This window comes from Cupressus sempervirens, chromosome 5, assembly GCF_028749045.1.
Source record: "Cupressus sempervirens isolate cs-2001-9-10 chromosome 5, ASM2874904v1, whole genome shotgun sequence".
Taxonomy (NCBI): domain Eukaryota; kingdom Viridiplantae; phylum Streptophyta; class Pinopsida; order Cupressales; family Cupressaceae; genus Cupressus; species Cupressus sempervirens.
Window position 1 is genome coordinate 777,572,485 of NC_143122.1, and position 21,244 is coordinate 777,593,728.

The 21,244-nt window shown below is 33.9% G+C and overlaps 1 long non-coding RNA gene across 1 annotated transcript; it reads right to left on the reverse strand.

Moving 5' to 3' along the window:
• Nucleotides 1-5,545: 5,545 nt before the first annotated feature.
• LOC149558243 (uncharacterized) lies at nucleotides 5,546-8,251 on the reverse strand. Its single transcript, XR_016352453.1, has 3 exons — nucleotides 8,035-8,251; nucleotides 7,849-7,935; nucleotides 5,546-5,931 (listed from the first exon to the last, which is right to left on the reverse strand). It is a non-coding gene; the product is annotated as an uncharacterized LOC149558243 (long non-coding RNA).
• Between the last annotated feature and the right edge of the window lie 12,993 nt (nucleotides 8,252-21,244).

A 21,244-nucleotide genomic window follows, 5' to 3' on the forward strand; every position in this document is an offset into this window, starting at 1 on the left:
TTGATAATTTTAAAAGTAATTATATAACTAATATTTCTTGAAGGAATATGAATTTTTGGTTCAATCATGCATTGTTTGTCTATCAAACTGTCATGACCTTCCTAGTAGAAGGTGGCATGCATTCATATGTAGAATGTCACATAGTAGCTTGTCCTTATACTTTTTTTAATTGATAATTCAACCCATGCTTGCTCACTTACAAGAAAATGTTGCCCCTTGTTTAGCCATGTAACTTAATAGGGACTATTGTGTGGGATTTTATATATATATATATAGAGTGCAAATTTTAAGAAATATTATACACTAAATAATTTTAAATAAAATTAAAGCAAATTTTTTAAATATTTTTAATTTTAACATTTGAATCTTATTTTAAAAATATAATTTAAATTATCATATACTTAATAATATCTATATTAAAAAATTAAGGTACTATATTAATATAATATTTTTTAGCATATCTATAGGATATATATAGATTATCATTTTATTTAATTTTTATTATGGGATATAAGAATTATTTAAATATTTAGTATAAACACCATTTAAAGACCACCTAAATATGAGGCTCACAATTTAGTGTGTTGGAAGCTCTTACCTATCATTTAATAATTCTTATTAAAATTTTAAAAAAGAAAAATAATTTATTTTTTTAGAAAAATAGAAATATAAATTTGTGTCTATATTAACATGCATTTATTATTACATCAAAATATATATCCAAATTAATTTATTATATTATTATAATATAATCAGTTCATCATATTTAACTATAGACTGTAATATATGATATCTTGGATTGATATCCAATTTTAAATCAATAAAAATAAATATTATAATTGATATCATAATATAATTTTATCTAATATAATTTTATTTTTATTTTTCATAATTACAAAATAATTAAAATATATATTTTAATAAATATTTATGGAAATAATAATATATTTTTTAGTAAATATATATGGAAATAATCCCACACAATAGTCCCTATTAAGTTACATGGCTAATCAAGGGGCAACATTTTCTTGTAAGTGAGCAAGCATGGGTTGAATTATCAATGAAAAAAAGTATAAGGACAAGGTACTATGTGATATTCTACCTATGAATGCATGTCACCTTCTACTAGGAAGGCCATGACAGTTTGATAGACAAACAATGCATGATTGAACCAAAAAATTATATTCCTTCAAGAAATATTGGCTATATAATTACTTTTGAATTATCAATTTAATTATAAATTATAATTAAGTTTATAATTAAAATAATTTGTGAGAAGAATTTTTCAAAAAATGTTTCAAAATTTAGGTATGAAAATAACAACTTCAATTTGTTCGACCAAAGAAAATTAATAAAATTAATATGTAAACGTTAAACAATTAAAAGATTGCCATATAGCTTTTAGAAATATATTATTTATATTAAAAAAATCAAATAAAATGAATTGTAATTGGTAGATTAGAGTTCATTTATATCAAGAATTCATAAAATGTCTAAATGATATTATTATTTTAATTCTTTTTCTAATCATGAAATATAACAGATTATTAAAATTTCAAATATAAACATCAATATAAAATTCAAGATATGATAATATATTATGAAAAGATATATTACTTTTATTTTTAAATAATTATAATATTAAATGAGTAATATTATAATATTAAATGAAGTAAGTAATATAGTTGATATATCTTGACTTATTATTTTTATATTACATTTTTAATGAGTTAAATCAATATATATAATTGTCAAAAATAAAATAAATAGAAGATTAATCATATAAATTAATAATATTAATATAAAATAATAATAAATTACTAATATCAGGGATAAAACAAAAAAGAGTTAGTAGGTATATAATTTATATATTTCTGTTAACTATAGAAAACTATTGAAAGCATACTAATATCGAAAGAATGCCCATCTTAATATTTTGAGGCTATATTTAGATTGTTTAGTTACATTAAAATAAATTTCAACGGTACTTACATTTACTGATGCTGCAGATGACTGCACACGTACGATTAAGATATGATGGATGCAATGTAATATACGGCAGAGCATGTTTTGGGCAGCTTGACCGGGTGCAAATATGTTGTCCGGTAGCCAGTGCCCTTTGGAGATCACCGTCAAGGTTAAATTGGTGTCATCACGTGACTTGGGTAAGTTGGAAGTATCGGCCTTTGCAAATATCCTTGTGCCGACCATTATGTGTCACGGGATAAGGTGAGGTGACAAACCATTTCAAGTGTGCGGGATATCTTAATAAGTTTTAAAACCTTATTTCATTTTGTTATTGGTGATTATTGATGAGTCGCATAAAGAGTTGTGCGATTTGATATGAATCGGTTGAGGTGTGAAGTCGTGCTCTTTTATATTACAAGACATAAAAGGGAGTTAGAACTTTCTCTTGAAGAACATATAAATTATATTAAATGTTATTACAAAGTGAAGGGCTCTACTATAAGCATCAGATATTATACAGAATTAAATTGTATATCTAGTTATAAAATTCAACAAGATGAACAAGGGACATCAGAAAATGTAAAAATCAAATACAAAGAGATATGTGTAAGATTCTGAGTATAATTATATAAGACTGTAGATTTCCACAATCCCTGATATCAATTGTTATTATTTCTGGATTCGATTGTGTAACTTCTGTTTGCATCAACATTTTGGATCACAATCTCCAATCCATCACCAGGATGAGTAAATCAAAGCATAAGGAGTAAGTGAATAATGTAGATCACAGAGTGTGATCTGAAACTTTATTCACTTACTCCTTATACTCTGTTTTACTCATTTTGATGATCAATCGTAGAGTGTGATCCAAAATTTTGATGCAAAGAATAGTTACACAATCGCAATAATAGCAAATAATTCTATAGCTTTGAGTCACAAAATAATGAAACAGATGAATACTGCAGTAGTATAGCGATGCTGCAAGTGCCTCGGTGCTGCAGGATTTTCTGAAGGTCACTTAAGTATACAATGGGCAGCTACAACTGTTCAAAAACGTGTGGCATACATTTGGTGACAATTCTGTGAATGCTTGGTCATGATCCACATTATTTTCGGCATCCATTTGAGAATGGCATTGAGAATGTTTGCTCAAGTCAGCATGCAACTCGATTAGCATCATAGCACAACAGCATGAAAATGATTTGGCAGTTAAAAGTGGAAACATCAGAATACAAGAATAGAAGGCAGGACAATGGTGAGGAAGTTGAAGTGACAAAGATCTTTGTCTACGCTAACAGCCATGTCCATATACACATCGATATTACTCTATCTGGGCACTATTTGTTGGGAGCTTCTGAGTGATAATTATCTGTAGAAGCGAGTATGGTCTTCCAATAGAATGGCATTGAGACTGCTTGCTCAAGTCAGCATGCAACTCGATTAGCATCATAGCACAAAAGCATGAAAACAATTCAGCAGCTAAAGTGTAAACATCAGAATACAGTAATAGAAGGCAGCACAGTTGCACAACGATGGGGAAGTTGAAGTGACAAAAATCTTTGTCTAAGCTAGCAGCCATGTCCATACACACATGGATACTACCCTATCCAGGCACTATTTACAGCTTCTGGATGATAATTATATCTAGAATCTTCCAATTTAGTTGGCAACAGTTTTATAGATGGTGCACCTTGCCTAGGTAAACATTCATTTTAACTGGCCATATGACAATAATCTTTTCCTAGCGGCAGATACCATTTTTTGGTCACTAGTTTTCCTGCAAGGTGTAGCCATTTAATCAATACATGCAGGTTTTGATTTCTCAAATAGATGGCAGCAACCGTGGCAGAGAAATCATAAGCAGATGTAAGCAGCTCTCGCAACCATTGACAGGGACTGAAAAAGCCAATTGACAAGTAATAAATGAGTAGTTTAACTTCCTAGTAGCATGCAGAGTAGTGGGAGCTCAATTGTAAAAATGAAAAGGATGGGGTTTAACCAAAACAACGTAGGCAAGCTTTGGCAGAACTGCGTTTCAATTCAAATTTCCACATTAATCCAAGTAAAAGTAATCCATAAAGCCTTTTACGTTTATTTTGAAATCCTGATCAAATGCGTTTTACTCACAAAAAAAAGGTGAAACTGCTTTCCGAGATGCAACAAATTTAATACTGAAGAATTTGACGTTTGGGAGTCAAGAGGAGGAATAAATGGAATGTATAGCAGGCATTTTGCAATTCTTTGACGAAACCCCGTCAGTTTGGCATCATTTTCTGTGAAGCTATTTCATTGATTTAGAGGCTGCCTGTGGATGGATTGGGACTATTTCTCATCGGAAATTTCTAGACGCATTACTTCAAGGGTTCAAAATGTTACCATTAAATTGATTATAAGATTGTCATGGTAGATGACTGTTTTCGACCGAATTCAGAGCGTAGAATGATTTAAGAGAAATTACCAGGAAAGTGTGGATTTAGATGGTCTCAGCCGTGTCTACAAATTCGACTGTAAAAACGAACATACTTGACATTCAAAACCAGGGCCCATGGCCGTAGCCCTAAATACATAGTGAAGAGCTGAGATTGTTAACAGATCAAAAATACCTATGAGGTCGACCCTTTTGGAGCCGTCTCTCACCACCTTAAAACCAGTTGTTGACCCTATGGAGTTGATTTGCTCTCCCGTGCAAAGCCTGTAAAGCCTTCTCTCAGCAAGCTCATAACAGTTGTGGTCCTGACAAATGTAACTGTTTTGCCGAGCTAAGCTATTTCGACATTCACGTCAATTTATAATTTCCTATGATAGTAAGTGGTCATTTTTTGTGTTAGTTGTTTATCTTTTACCCGTGCCTGCTAACTGGCACTGCATAGTCATCCACTAATTGCTATGGCGGTGAGTAGGGGGTTCCGGCTATCGTCTGATTTGGTGGTACCATTTTTTTCCTCAAGGCAATGGAATCTCCGGCTGCATGAGACATTTCCGGGGAGCTGTGCCCTCTTAGGAAAAGCCATATCGGCTAACTACAAACATATTGCAAATCTGAAACCGAAAACAACTCATTACATTTTAAAACTTTATCACTGCTCTTGCTTTGAAAAACCATTGTCATGACTCATTATTTCAGATTTTCTATAAAATATAAAATCATGTTAAAAAAATGTTTGAAGTAGCCGAGTACCCCGTCCACTAAAGTATGGACAACATTAATTAAGGTAGTCATGGAACATCAACAAGGATATTAAGTGCATAGGACAGAATCACAGGTGTAATAGAACATGAGTGCAAAAATGGTTTTGCTGATTAAAAGATGCATTAGCTTTTTAGAGCTCAAAGATACATCATCAGAATACATAGCTAAAGCAATGACATAAGCAAAAGGCACAACAGTCTTGTTATGCAGCTACCGGGCTGTGTCTCAAAGTTGAACAGAAAAACATCAAAGAAACAGAGCAATGACAGTTTTGAAGTGTGAGAGTCAGATAAAATAGCAAGGCAGCCATGGTAAATCAACATGATAATAAATGAGAAAAATAGAAGCGGTAATCAACATTTTGTTGAATAAAATACTTTCAACATCAGCAGGAACAGATATTCAAGAGGAAATCCAATACATATCAAGTCAAAGGCACGAACATTAATAGTGCTGCTATAATACTGAAGAGGATGCTTATATCAACAGAAATATTGACCATATCGGAGAGAGTCATGAAAAATCTGATCATCAATGGTTCACACAAAAAAGATAAGCATCAATTGCATTCTGTTCAAAATGCATGATAATTGCTTAAAAATTCAAATTCAGTGAGAGGATATCTTTTGGGTGTAGTATTTTTAGCAGACAGCTACAGGAAAAGATCCGTTACAATGTTTTCTTGCATAGAGATTACTTCCCTTTTCCACCCACTTCAAAAAAATCAAAATTTACAATGCTGGCATCATCTCAAAACTCGATAAAATTTCAACCTGAAATATTAAAAATAAACAAAGAATCTCATCAGAAACTTTAAATATATCAAAATATCCAAGAAAATCAGTCTCCACAGAGCTTAGCAAAGAGATTATTATGAAACTCAAGAATTGTAAAACTCAAATATTATAAAACTCAACTAAATGAATTTAAAGAACTACAATAGTAGGATAGTAATCTGGCTGTTATAATATTTCTTAAATCGGCATTTGTGTGGCTGCTGCAATCATTTAAATGAAATTTCAATTTGATTTTAAAAAAAATTACAATCCTATTTGATAAAAAGAAACATTTAACACCTGCAACTACAGATTATATAACCATAAAGATATTTAGCTATATGTAAGATCTCAAGCATGCAGACATTTCGTTGAAGCAGTTCCTATTTAAAGTTTCATATTTTAATAGTTTAAAATGTATGGTAAATATACATAGAGTGGAACAATCAAGAAGTTAGAATTTGCAGTCGAGCTAAAAGTACCATCATTCAGAAAGAGGAAACAAATGTGAAGTTTGGCCCTTCCAAAGGATGCCCAGTAAATTTGGAAGAAAGACATTTGACAAATACTTCCAAGCCAAAAATCAATTCCCGAATAGAATGGGCACAAGAAAGAGATCCCTTGAGTTCCCAAATTAAAGAGTAGCAGCGGCATTCATAAAATGTTAAAATTGGATAAGATCCAAAAAAGAAACAGAACAATGAACAATTTGCGGTTGTCAAGTTTTACCCAGACGGTGGGTGCAACCCACATAACAAAAAACAGTATTTTCCAACATTGGGCATGCTTGAATAGCAAGTGAAAACTGTTGGAAATTAACGTCAACGTCTGTGGCTTGTCCTTGAGCCCCACACCCATCTACTCTGTCAGGTCACCGCAGGCATTCATGGACGGTAGGCATTCATTTTGGTAGGTGAGAATTTGAAATTTGAACGTTGAGAGGGAAAGGAAGAATATGATAAAAGGAATGTTTTAACATTCATAAAACAGAAGAAGAGCAGATCAAACAGATCAGATTAGAAGTTGCAGAGAAGAGCAGTGAAGAAGAAGGAAAGAAGTTTGTGCCTGCAGCTGCACGTGATTCTTCCTCTGTTCATACTGTAAGTTCGTGGTTATTGGATTCGTCCTATTGATGCAGTGATTGCTCTAGGCATTCTTGTATGCAGCCATTAGAGCTGCAAGTTTAAAGTTTTAAAGTTATTAAAGTTGTTCCAGTTTTAGGGTTTTTCTGGTTGAAGCCGAATGCTCCCAAATTTGTAATTTTTTTAATCTCAGTTGAATACAAGAAATTAGGCATACTCGAATCCATTCTTCTTCCTCTTCTATTCATTGCATTTGAATAATTTATTTGAAAGGTTAAAGCTATGGCTCCTTGGTTTTAATGGTGAAAGCATTCACGTTAAAATTGCATTAAGTTTTTTATTTTTCTGTTGGAGCCAAGCTTACTCGGCATCTATTGTTGCCGAGCAAGTGCCGAGCTATCTGTCACTCGGCACCATCACGTGCCAAGCAAACTGGCACTCGACACCTTCAAGTGCCGAGCTATCTATCACTCGGCACCATCACGTGCCGAGTAAAACTGACACTCACCTTCACGTGCCGAGCAATTTTAGTGTGCCGAGTGAAATATTTCAAAGGTTTAAATTTAAATTTTAATATTTCTCACAAAAACAATATTACTCTAATAAAAATTAAACTAAATATTGCTTTCTACTTGAATAAAACAATATTACTATGATAAAAATTAAACTAAATATTGCTCTCGCTCTACTTGAATAAGAATCCGGCTCCCGGAAAAAAACATTTCTATAATTTGTGACGCTCTTCTCCAAAACCCGCTCTTCTCCAAAACCCTTAGTAATAGCTGTATTTTAAATATGAAAATTTTACTGCGCATTTAAAAGATGTATATACCTTTCTTTCCAATTCCGTTCATTCTAACTTCTAAGCACAATTTTGAACAGCAATTTTCCGTCGTACTGCAATAAACGGTTGCCGCGCCTACAAACACAACCACAAAACCCAGAACTCAGCGTAAATGCCAAACACTCCTACAAAAAGGAAAAGCAATCAATGACAACGTTTTTTTGTGCTATTTACCTCATGATTTCATTATATGAAGCTGTGGTGAAAAAGAATAGATAACAAATGTCAACAGCAAAGAAAGGCGGATAATATAATCCTAGCTTCATGTAGATATACAACAGCAGTTCTGTTGATCTTTTACAAGCCCTTAACACATCTACAGGTCTTCTTTTTAACCGTTTACAAACCCTAGGTCGCGGATGTCAGTGCCATCCCTCTTCATGTCTATCACATTCATAATTCATTTGATTCCATTCATGCTTATAACACTTTCCTGCAACGTACTTTTTGCACTCACACTTCTTCCTCCTCTCACCAATTTTGCATTACTAGAAAAAGACGTTTCTTTGATGGAAGATCAGGGGAATGAGTCATTTGTCGAAAGATCAAGGGAATGAGCCATTTGTCGCTCATGTACTCAATGTCACCACGTCTTTCTCCATTAATTACCGTCCAAAAAACACTTTGGTACATGCACAAAAATATGCTAGAACAAATCACCGTGAACAGTGATAACCATTCAATTTTTCTCATTTTTTAGTTTTCTTGATTGCTGATTTGTCCACTTGTCCAAAAAGTACTATAACAGCTATTGGAGGGTCTTAGTGGCGATATTGGGCAAATATTTTGAGATGACACTTTTAGACCACCTCGCACTCTACGAGTTCTACAAAGAGCTCCGTAAATGTGGGAAAGCAAAAAAGTTAGTTGTAAGATCTTCAATCACCTATAGAGGTTCATCGAAACAATCGCCAAATTTTGAATTACAGATTAAGAACTGTAGGTGCATGAATTTAGCTTCGATGACTACTGGATCGTTTCCCTTTGTTTACTAGTTTCAAATTTTTGTTTGGTCCAAGTAGTGTTTAATGTTAATTTGGGATTACTAATAGGTCTTAATTTAAGTAATTATCTATTTAAAATTAGTATATTTAACTTAACTATATTAATATAAAATAAAAAAATATTTTATTGAGTATAAATTATTTTCTAATTTATTACTAGAGTTGTAACATTTCTTTTAAGAAAAATGGAATAAGTTTAAGTGTAGTTCATCATCTTATAGTAATGTTACTTTTCTTGTATAGCTACATCTCAATCAACATTGGATAATGTATCCTAAAATGTGGAATAGCTTGTAGAAATCTAAATAAGAACAAATGATCTCTAAAAGATCTCAAATACAATAATCTATCTAGTATAGTATTCATTTAACCAAAGTAAGATCAATTTTGAGGAGGCATCCAAAGGGAAGTTAGGCCCATCATAGATAGGATGTGTTTGCAAGAGATTTAGATAGTAACATAGTGGCAGTTGATTCCAAGAACCTTAGAGTGGTATCAATAATGAGTTGGAAGTATAAATTGTATTACTTTTTATTTATTTGGCTAAGTGGATTAATGTCAACCAACTTCATCTAGAAATGCACTCTCACATTGTCATTAATGCAATTGCAAATGTGTGTAAAGAATTGATAAAGTCATCACCATTATTCATTAAAAGTTGGCATTTTTAGAAATTTTAAATTTTCTCATCTAGACTAGTATGACTTCAGAAGGATAAGTTGGTGGTAGGATATTCAAGGTTTGCCAAAGATTTGGATAGTAATATAGTGGCAATTGATTCCAAGAAGCTCGGAGTGGTACCAATAATGAGGTGGAAGCATAAATTGTATTACATTTTGTTGATTTGGCTAAGTGTATTAATGTCAATCAACTTCACCTATAAAGGGACTCTCATATATGTGTCATTAATGAAATTGGAAACATGTGAGAAAATGTGTGGAAGATTGATAAATTTGTCACCATTATTCATTAAAAGATGGCATATTTTAGAAATTTTAAAATTTCCCATGTGTACAAACATGCCTTTAGAAGGACGAATTGGTGATAGGATATCCAAGGTGGCAACAAGTTATTTCTTGGTGAGATAACAATGATATAGAGTGTGGGTACATAACATTTATTACACACGATACCCAACACATTTTATTTTTATTGATTTATGATGGGATTAAGGGTATCATTACTATTTGTATGGTAGAAGGAAGAGAAAGAATAAACAATAAAGCATGGAAACCAATTTCGATCTAAAGGCCACCAAATAGTAAGTGGTATTTTGGGTAAAAGTTTCAATGAAATGGTTGAAGGTTTTGTTTGCAACTAATTTTTCCTTCATGTTTTTAGTTCATCAATTGCTCCTTGACAACTAGTTGTTGGCAAAGCACAAATACATAACTAATATAGACATTACATCTATGGTTTTGGTATGGTTTCTAAAATAAGACTCGAGGAAAAAGTGTGAAAGGTGGTGGCAAGGTGTGCAACAAGAGTGGAGACTGAGATTGGATACCATCTTGGCTTTCATAGAGTTGGATCTGTTGGAAAATGAAGATGGTGTAACTGGGAGGGGAGGGGTGAATCAGTTACCACAAAAACATTTTCAAAAGTCCCAAAGATGCCTCAAACTTAGTTGCTGCTGCTACAAAAATCACAGCTTAAAACTTGATAGGTGTTTAGTTAATTTATGAAGCATTTACTGAAATAAGCGACTATGCAAAAGAAAGTAATCATTAACACAGTAGACACCAGATTTACGTGGAAACCCAATATGGGAAAAACCACCAGCAACTAGTCACCAATTTTCACTCTTCTAAAGTGAGCCCTGTTAGGAGCCAACCCTGTTAAAGGTTACAAAACACACTGTTAGGTGTGACCCTGTTAGAGGATTTAATCACCCTGTTAGGAGTGGCCTTGTAAGAGGTCTTTTTGAACAATTCAACTGAATTGCCACCCTGTTAAAGGATTTATGAAATGGCTGTTAAACCAACTCTGTTAGGAGATTTTGGAATCACTGTTACAATGGTTAGAAAGCAACAATGAATGATCTGAAAATACATGCAACTTATCTTGCTGAATACAGATCTCAGTTTAGCTCCACGAGATCCTTACTGATCAAATATATATCTCTGCAGCTCCAAGATTTCCCTCTGCTCAATTCTGCTTAGGCACACGCAAGTCTCTTCCTTGCACTTCCTTGCATTTTTCGTATATTCATTCTCACCTCTTATTTTTTTCATCTTGAGCACCTCTTTATATATTATTCATAATACCAGGTCGGCCCAACCAATTTGTTAAAACAATTCCAAAGTCGGCTTGCCCAACCAACTTGACTAAACATATTCTAAAGTCGGCTTGAAAAAAAACTTTCACTGGCCGACGCTGCTCGGTCAATACAGAACAAAAACTTCCTTCCTGTGTTAACCGGCAGAACTCGGTAAGAACTACAATTACCAGGAAATTCGATAATCCTGCCACTTCCTTTGGAAACCGACTGGACTCGGTAAAAGCTGTCTTTGACTATCGAGTAAGCTTGGTGAAAACTCAGCTTTCCTTAGCTTACCGTGCGAACTCGGTTAATACTTAACCGTTCGTTACAAAATCCTTTGATACCCGAGTGATCTCGGTAAGAACTAAACTTTCCTTAGCTTACTGAGTGAACTCGGTTAACACTAACTCACCGTGTGACATACCGGAATGCTCGGTATACACTGCAAAAGGCTTTTACTGACCAACTGAGCTCGGTAGACTCTGTAAACTATTTTCCTGGTTGATAGAACTCGGTAGACTCTGTCTGATAACTGATATGACATTTGTGTAACATCAAAGACAATACACAATTACTTAATTGTATCCAACAATCTCCCTCTTTGGCATTGATGGCAACACAACATGTCATAGCAGAAATGAAATTTGAAAGCAAGTCTACTGCAACACAACACAATTAACAATTCTCCCTCTAAGATAGAGAACTCTCCCTCTTACAGTAATCTCCCTCTATGAAGAAATTACTTAATCAAATTTTGGATTTCGAAAAAGATATGACAGTAAAACTCTCCCTCTTTGACAACACATGCCAAAGACCATCTAATTTCAAATGAATTCCATTGTACCTTTAGTACTGATTCATATGCAATATTTCCTTGATTTGCTGCATCAACTGATGATTGTTCAATTTTGTAAGAGCTGATGCATCACTAAAACTTATTTTAGTGAACTTCAAATAGGGGAATAACCCCTAACTTACCTCTGAGATACAAAAATACATCCTTAGGTAAAGGCTTTGTGAATATGTCAGCAATCTGTTCCTTTGTATATACATATTCCAATCTGATTTCCTTGTCCTGCACCAATTCTCTGACAAAGTGATACTTGATTGCAATGTTCTTAGTCTTAGAATGCATTACTAGATTTTTAGATATATTGATTGCACTTGTGTTATCACAAAACATGACGACTGGTTCTTTGATTTCCATCTTCATGCCTTGTAGCAATTGCTTGAACCAAACAATATTAGAACAGTTTACTGCTGCAGCAACATACTCTGCCTCTGCTGTTGATTGAGCTGTACAGTTTTGCTTTTTGCTTATCCAAGAAACCAACCTCTTTCCAAGAAAGAATGCACCTCCACTTGTGCTTTTTCTGTCGTCAAGGTCTCCTGCCCAATCAGCATCAGTAAACACTTTTAAGTCTAAGTTTCCTCCAAGTTTATACCATAATCCATAATCTTCAGTTCCTTTCAGATATCTCATTATTCTCTTGATTGCCATCATGTGATTTTCTCTTGGTTTGGCTGAAAATCTTGCCACAATTCCAACTGCAAGAGCAATATCTGGCCTAGTATGAACTACATATTGCAACTTTCCAATTATAGATTTGTAGAATGTCTGATCTATTTCCTTTGAATCATCTTCTTTGGTAAGTTTTAGTCCAGTACACATGGGAGTTCCAACTGGTTTACAGTCTTCCATACTAAACTTTTTCAATATCTCTTTGATATATTTTGCTTGAGTGATGTAGATGCCATTCTTGTTCTGCTGAATTTGAAGTCCCACAAAGAATTTGATTTTACTGAACATTGACATTTCAAATTCCTTGCTCATTTGTTCTGAAAATTCTTTGCAAAGATCATCATTCCCTATAAAAATAGTATCATCTACAAATATTTCTGCCAGGACAATCTTATTTTCTGGTCCTTCCTTGATATACAAACTACTATTATCATTATTTCTTTGAAATCCAATTTGAATAAGATAGCTATGCAATCTTTCATACCATTCTCTAGGGGCTTGTTTCAGACCATACAATGCCTTGTGCAATTTGCAAACCATGTTCTTTTTATCTGGATCAATAAAACCTTCAGGTTGTTCAATGTAGACCTCTTCATCCAGTATACCATTTAGAAATGCTGACTTGACATCCATCTGATAAACTTTAAATCCTTTGTAGGCAACATATGCTAGTAAGGTTCTAACACCTTCCAATCTAGCAACGGGAGCGAAAGTTTCTCCATAATCTATGCCTTCTTCTTGAGAATATCCTTTGCACACTAATCTAGCTTTGTTTTTTGATACTTTACCATTTTCATCCAACTTATTTCTGAAAACCCACTTTGTACCGATTACATTTTTGTCTTTAGGCCTGGGTATAAGAGTCCATGTTTTGTTTTTCTCTATCTGCTCTATTTCTTCATTCATTGCTTCAATCCAATTATCATTTTCTAATGCATCTTTGACAGTTCTAGGTTCAAAATCAGCAAGTAAACAAGTACCCTTCAACTTACTTCTTGTGATGGTTCCATCAGATTTATTTCCAATGATCTGATCTGCTGAATGATGTCTCCTGACATATTTGGCTAGAACAGGTTCTTTTTCTTTTGGATGATTTTTGTCGTTATCTTCTTGCATTTCTCCTCTTTGCTCGGTTTGGTCTGGCTCAGTATCAACTAGCACGGTATGTACCTGCTCGGTTACCTCAGGCTCGGTAATCTCTAACTCGGTATTTTCTGACTCGGTAGACGTTGGCTCGGTAGATGTTGGCTCGGTAGATGTTTCCTGCAACTCGGTTAGTGATGACTTGGTAGAAGAGGATTTCGGATTCTCAGATGCAGTTGATATTATATCCGAATCACTGAAGACGAATCTTTTGTAATCTTCTGGTTCTTTTCTGCTTTCTTCTTCAGTCTTTTCTGCAAATTCATCAACTTTCACATGTATACTTTCTATGACTTTGTGAGTAGATAAGTTTAAGCATCTATATGCTTTACTCTTACATGAGTATCCAAGAAATATACCTTCATCACCTTTTACATCAAATTTTCCTTTCCTAGATTCTTTCAAGATATAACATTTGCTTCCAAATACTTTCAGATAACTTACATTGGGTTTATAGCCATACCATATTTCGTAGGAAGTTTTGAATGAGTCCTTTTTTAACTGTGCTCGGTTTAAGGTATGAACTGCTGTACTGATAGCCTCCTTCCAGTATTTGATAGCAACATTCTTTTCTATCATCAAGGTTCTTGCACAATCCATGATGGATCTGTTCCTTCTTTCAGCTATGCCATTTTGTTCAGGTGTACCTGGTGCTGAAACCTGTCTTTTGATTCCTCTTTCAATACAAAAGTTATTAAATTCATGTGAAATAAATTCACCACCTTTGTCTGATCTTAGGCATTTCAATCTTTTCCCTGTTTCTTTTTCTACTCTTGCCAAATACCATTTGAATTTTTCAAATGCTTCTGATTTTTTCCTTAGGTACATGATGGTCATCATTCTTGAATAATCATCAACAAAAAGAATGAAATATTTTTCACCAGTATAGCTTTCAGTTTTAATAGGTCCACACAAGTCAGTATGCACAATTTCTAATAAATCTTCAGACTAATAATTTTTGCTTTTGAAACTATACTTACCCATCTTTCCAATTTGATAATTCTTGCATAAACCGACCTCTGGTTTCTTTAAATCAGGAATGCCTCTCACTTTCTTGAATTTTCTTATCTTTACCAGATTGTCAAAATTCACATGACATAATCTTTTATGCCATAACCAACTCTCTTCTATTTGAACAATAAAACATGAATGTTCATCAAGTTCAAGATAGAACAAGTTACCTTTAGTTTGAATACCAGATCCAATCAGCTTTCCTTCACCGTTCAGCAGTCTTGCTTTGCCTTGGATGAATTCTACTTTGAGTCCATTGTTGAGTAACTGTGCCACACTCAATAAATTGTGTTTTAGTCCTTCTACCCAATAAGCATTATCACATACAAGTTCCTGGGTTAGAGTGATTCTTCCTTTTCCTTTGATGCAACAAGGTTCATTGTTTCCAAATCTTACACTGCCACCATCATACTCTTCAAATTGATCAAACTTTGTTTTATCTCCAGTCATATGATGTGAGCAGCCACTATCAATGATCCATGTATCATTTTTACTTATGTGAGAGATGAGTGCCATTTCTTCATTGTCAGATTCATCTTTTACAGCAATGTAAACAATCTCATCCTCTTCTTCATCATTAGAATCATTAGAATCTTTAGCCATAAAACATGATTTCTTACTTTTATCTTTAAATGATTTGAAATCTTTCTTACTGTTCCATTTATTATCTTTCTTTTCATCTTTATCTTTCTTGTTTGGACACCTTGCAGCAATATGACCGACTTCTTCACATGAAAAGCAGATTAGGGGTACTTTACCTCTGTATTTACCTCTTCCTCTTGAATATTTCTTTGCAAGTAGGGCTTCAATTACTTCAAGGTCGCTGTCAGAGCTCTGATCTGATTGATCTTCACTTTCTGACTGAGATTCCTTCTTCTTTTTGCCTTTGTCCTTGAGTGAGAGCTTGGCTTCAAATGCAGACTCAATGTTCTTTGCAGCTGGAACATAATTATCAAAATTATCTAATTCAAATGCTGTCAATCTTCCAACTATGGCCTCTAGGTTTATCTTGTGATTGGCCTCACACCTTCTTTCTTGAATGGCTGATACCCTGATGGCATAAACTGGAAGTAGAGTTATAAGAACTTTACTTATGACTGTCTCTTCACTGATACTTCCTCCAGAAGCTTTGATAGCACTGACACATGCTTTAATTCTTTCAACATATTTGGCAATATTTTCATCTTCTTTCATTTTCATCTAATCGAACTGTCCTCTCAGACTTTCAGCTTTGGCTCTTCTGACATTGTCATCTCCACCATAGATCTCTTTCAGTCTTTCCCACATTTCATAGGTAGTAGTGCAGTCCTTGACATCATCAAACTCTTCATAACTCAAGGCAGATGCAATATCAATCATCATAATGTTATGAGTCTTCTTTATAGCAATGTCATTGACTGATAATGTACCTGATGGTTCTACATATTTCTCATCAAGATATTTCAGACCAGTGTCACCAATGGAAGCTAGATGAAGTCTCATTAATCTCTGTCATGCTGAGAAGTTGTTTCGGTTAAGCCTTGGGATTTCCCTCTTATAAGACATCTTGATCTTTGGCTTAGATCTTTGAAATCTTCTCCTGCAAGCACCAAAAGCTCTGATACCAATTGTTGGAAAATGAAGATGGTGTAACTGATAGGGGAGGGGTGAATCAGTTACCACAAAAACATTTTCAAAAGTCCCAAAGATGCCTTAAACTTAGTTGCTGCTGCTACAAAAATCACAGCTTAAAACTTGATAGGTGTTTAGTTAATTTATGAAGCATTTACTGAAATAAGCGACTATGCAAAAGAAAGTAATCATTAACACAATAGACACCAGATTTACGTGGAAACCCAATATGGGAAAAACCACCAGCAACTAGTCACCAATTTTCACTCTTCTGAAGTGAGCCCTGTTAGGAGCCAACCCTGTTAAAGGTTACAAAACACACTGTTAGGTGTGACCCTGTTAGAGGATTTAATCACCCTGTTAGGAGTGGCCTTGTAAGAGGTCTTTTTGAACAATTCAACTGAATTGCCACCCTGTTAAAGGATTTATGAAATGGCTGTTAAACCAACTCTATTAGGAGATTTTGGAATCACTGTTACAATGGTTAGAAAGCAACAATGAATGATCTGAAAATACATGCAACTTATCTTGCTGAATACAGATCTCAGTTTAGCTCTAGAGATCCTTACTGATCAAATATATATCTCTGCAGCTCCAAGATTTCCCTCTGCTCAATTCTGCTTAGGCACACGCAAGTCTCTTCCTTGCACTTCCTTGCATTTTTCGTATATTCATTCTCACCTCTTATTTTTTTCATCTTGAGCACCTCTTTATATATTATTCATAATACCAGGTCGGCCCAACCAATTTGTTAAAACAATTCCAAAGTCGGCTTGCCCAACCAACTTGACTAAACATATTCTAAAGTCAGCTTGAAAAAAAACTTTCACTGGTCGACGCTGCTTGGTCAATACAGAACAAAAACTTCCTTCCTGTGTTAATCGACAGAACTCGGTAAGAACTACAATTACCAGGAAATTCGATAATCCTGCCACTTCCTTTGGAAACCAACTGGACTCGGTAAAAGCTATCTTCGACTACTGAGTAAGCTCGGTGAAAACTCAGCTTTCCTTAGCTTACCATGCGAACTCGGTTAATACTTAACCGTTCGTTACAAAATCCTTTGATACCCAAGTGATCTCGGTAAGAACTAAACTTTCCTTAGCTTATCGAGTGAACTCGGTTAACACTAACTCACCATGTGACATACTAGAATGCTCGGTATACACTGCAAAAGGCTTTTACTGACCAACTGAGCTCGGTAGACTCTGTAAACTATTTTCCTGGTTGATAGAACTCGGTAGACTCTGTCTGATAACTGATATGACATTTGTGTAAAATCAAAGACAATACACAATTACTTAATTGTATCCAACAGGATCATGGCTTTGTGGATGTAATTGGTGATTTTATTTTCATTCTTGGGTACCTACTCACTACAATAGTTCCCTTTCATTATCTCCCTTTTTGGTTTTGCATTTTTCTTCCATACAATCTTTTAATGTATTACTCCTCAATTTTTTGAAATACGGTGCTATTCATTGGGTCAGAATGACTCATGGCATTCTATACAGTGACCTAAGGAGATAGGTGTCAATTTGGGCATAATTCAACATTTATATTTGTACCTATGTTGGTGTCAAAATGAATTCCACTTGGAGGAGTAGGCATATAATTAGGTTCTAGGTTAAAGTATTCATGTAAAGATACAACATTTTCACTTCATTGTCATAGGGTTAACAAATTGGTATGGTTTCATATAATGATTAAGTATGGTAGTGACACTTGTTAAAGACCCCATGCCTCATATCCTCATAGGCCTAAATTTTAGTTAAGGAAAAATGTGGCAAGATTCTAACAAAATGAATTTGATAACCCATACTAATTAATGAATGAATGAAATAACTTAGTAACATGGGGAGATAGAAGAAAAATTATGCTATGCTACCATGTGCTACATCACAATGAGCTCCTATGAACAAAGAAAATACTTGATAACATGTTGAAATCAAAATAAGCTTCCAATGTGCTACCATGTGAAAATTCATATGATATAACACAACTTGGTAACATGAGAAGAAAAAAGAGACTTTTTCATTGTGCCATGACCCACAACCTCTTAACCAACAAATTATGCATGTGCATTTGTTAATGGGTTTTAAGTTTTTGCATCCTTACAGACCTAATTATAGTGAAGGAAAATAATTATGAGCTTCTGATGAAACAAATTGATAACCCAACTTGGGTAAGCTATAATCTCATGACCTTTTATGCAAGTTACTCAAAACTATATGAGAATGTATTAAAGAAAGAAGTGGTGGTAGGAAAAACCTAAGAAGAAATGTCATTTTTATCTCTTAGATTCACACCCTATGCTACGCTTCATGAAGCAAAGACATATCTAGAGAAACATGGGATTATTTCAAGGTTGTAGCTGGTCTATTGCTGAAATAAACCTTTGAAGAAGGTTGACTTCCCTATGTATCACCTAAAATAGCTCTTTTGAGAAGGGAAAGGGTAGAGGTAAAACTTGATAAAATAACAACATCAAATAACTTCATTAACAACAAGGTGCTACTAGAAGAGGTAATACACCAAAATACGTTAGTTCCAATAATACATTAAAATCCTTGGATAACCCTCATATGCATTTAGATATGGCACAAATTTTTATTTCATGTCTGCACATATGTTTTTAACAAAAAGGACTAAAAATGTTAGTATTAAATAGACAAAAACAATGTTTACATGCAAGAATAACCAATATCATAAATAAATAAAGCACACATAAGACAACACAAGACACAAAGATTTAATGTGGTTCAACCAATCCCTAGGATACACTCACCAAATAATGAGTTCAATATTCTTATTATCCATTGATTACAACTAGATTGCAATATGCAATCACTTTTGACTCAATACTATCGCAAGAAGCTACTATCTCATCATACATAAAATCCCTAACCCTAAGTCATTTTATACAAGCTTTTTTCCACTTACAAAATAAAGGACTTTCATGATGTCTTACTCAATGGTTCAAGAAATATTCTTAATGAATATGGGATTGTAGCTACATCTATTAAGTATACTAGATGAATGGTAAGGGGTCTTAATGGGTGCTAATGTGTCCTAATTGGTCATAATAGGATATAAGGTATTCTAGATCCAACTACAACCCATTAGGGGAAAAAAAGTGTGTCATAGATGGATTGAATAGAAATCATTCTTGTATTTTTGATGAATTCCTAGCAATTATGGAGTATGTAAGGGGTTTGCAATGCATTTGAGCTTTACTTGGCACAATACTATCATTTTCAATGGTGTAACAGACTCTTCCAATTTTGAAATACAACCCCTATATAGTTGGGTGAATGCACAGATTTATATTACCTTTAGGGCTTACTTTACCGATTTGGCTAGAAAGGTTCAACTAGATTAGTTTCGATCATAAGGGATTTTGTTGAATATGTGTGGTATTGATTCAAACCAATGTGGTGTGTATGTGTATTGGGGGTTTGTGGCCAAATTCAATCCAACTAAACCAAGTCTAGTCAAGTCAGATTTAGCTAGAAATTGCCAAAACCATATAAGCAATGTAAATACCAATGCATGCCTCATTTGAATGAAGTGACTTTCAAGGATTGTAGAGCGGTTAGGGGCTATAGGAGTATTTTTGCTGAATTAGGTATGTTAGCAATTTTTTCCAATATTTTACTTTGTTTTATATTTTATTTTGTGTTTTCTTAGTTAATTAAAATATTCATAATGATTTTTTTAATGTTTTTACTATTTCAAAAAATAAAAATTAATTTTATTTGTATACATATATGTTTTTAAATGTTGTGTAAATTTTTACAAAAGTATATGTAATATTTTATTGTAAGTTTGTGTAATATTAGACAAGTTAGAAAATATTTGTAATTTTAGTAAAATTTAGACAATACTAGAAAAATTTAAAAAATTGTAAAATAATATTTCATATTAATAGATTAATATTTTTCATTATTGTTAGAAAATTATTTAGAGAAAATATTAGAAAAGTTAGAAAAATTTACTTTGTAAATGTAAGAACATATCATAAAACATTAGACAAAACTTTAGAAAATAACACTTTAAATATTATAAAAATAAAAGGAATGTACAAAATACTAGAAAATTTTATGTAGCATAAGTAAAACTCTAACATTGAACCAAACTAAACCAATAATTTAAACCCTCACATTGAGTCAAATTAGACCTAAACCCTCACATTGAACCTAAACCCTCACATTGAACGAAGTCAAACTCCAACTCTTACATTGAACATAATCAAACACTAACTAAAATCAAAATATTGAACATAATGAAAATATAACTAAAACTCTCATATCAAACAAATTTAGACTCTAACTCCTCCATTGAACCTTAAACCTTAAAATTGTTCACCTAATGAAACTCTAATTAGAACCCTTAAACCGTGAAATACCTAACCTCTCTCTAACTTATAACCTCATCTCACTCTCTCTCTCTCTAACTCCTAACCCCATTTCACTAATCCCTAACCCGATCTCACTAATCCTGAATCTCTCTCTCTCTCTCTCTCTCTCTCTCTCTCTCTCTCTCTCTCTCTCTCTCTCTCTCTCCCCCCCCCCCCTCCCCCCTCTACTCTCTAACCCCATCTCACTAATCCTTAACCTGGTCTCACTAATCCCTAACCTCATCTCCCTAATCCATACTTCTCTCTCTCTCTTCTCTCTCTCTCTCTCTCTCTCTCTCTCTCTCTCCCTCTCCCTCCCCCCTAGTTCCTCTCTCTAACTCCCAACCCCATCTCACTAATCCCTAACCTCTCTCTATATAATCCCTAGTTCCTCTCTCTCTAACTCATAACCTTGTCTCTCTCTAATGCCA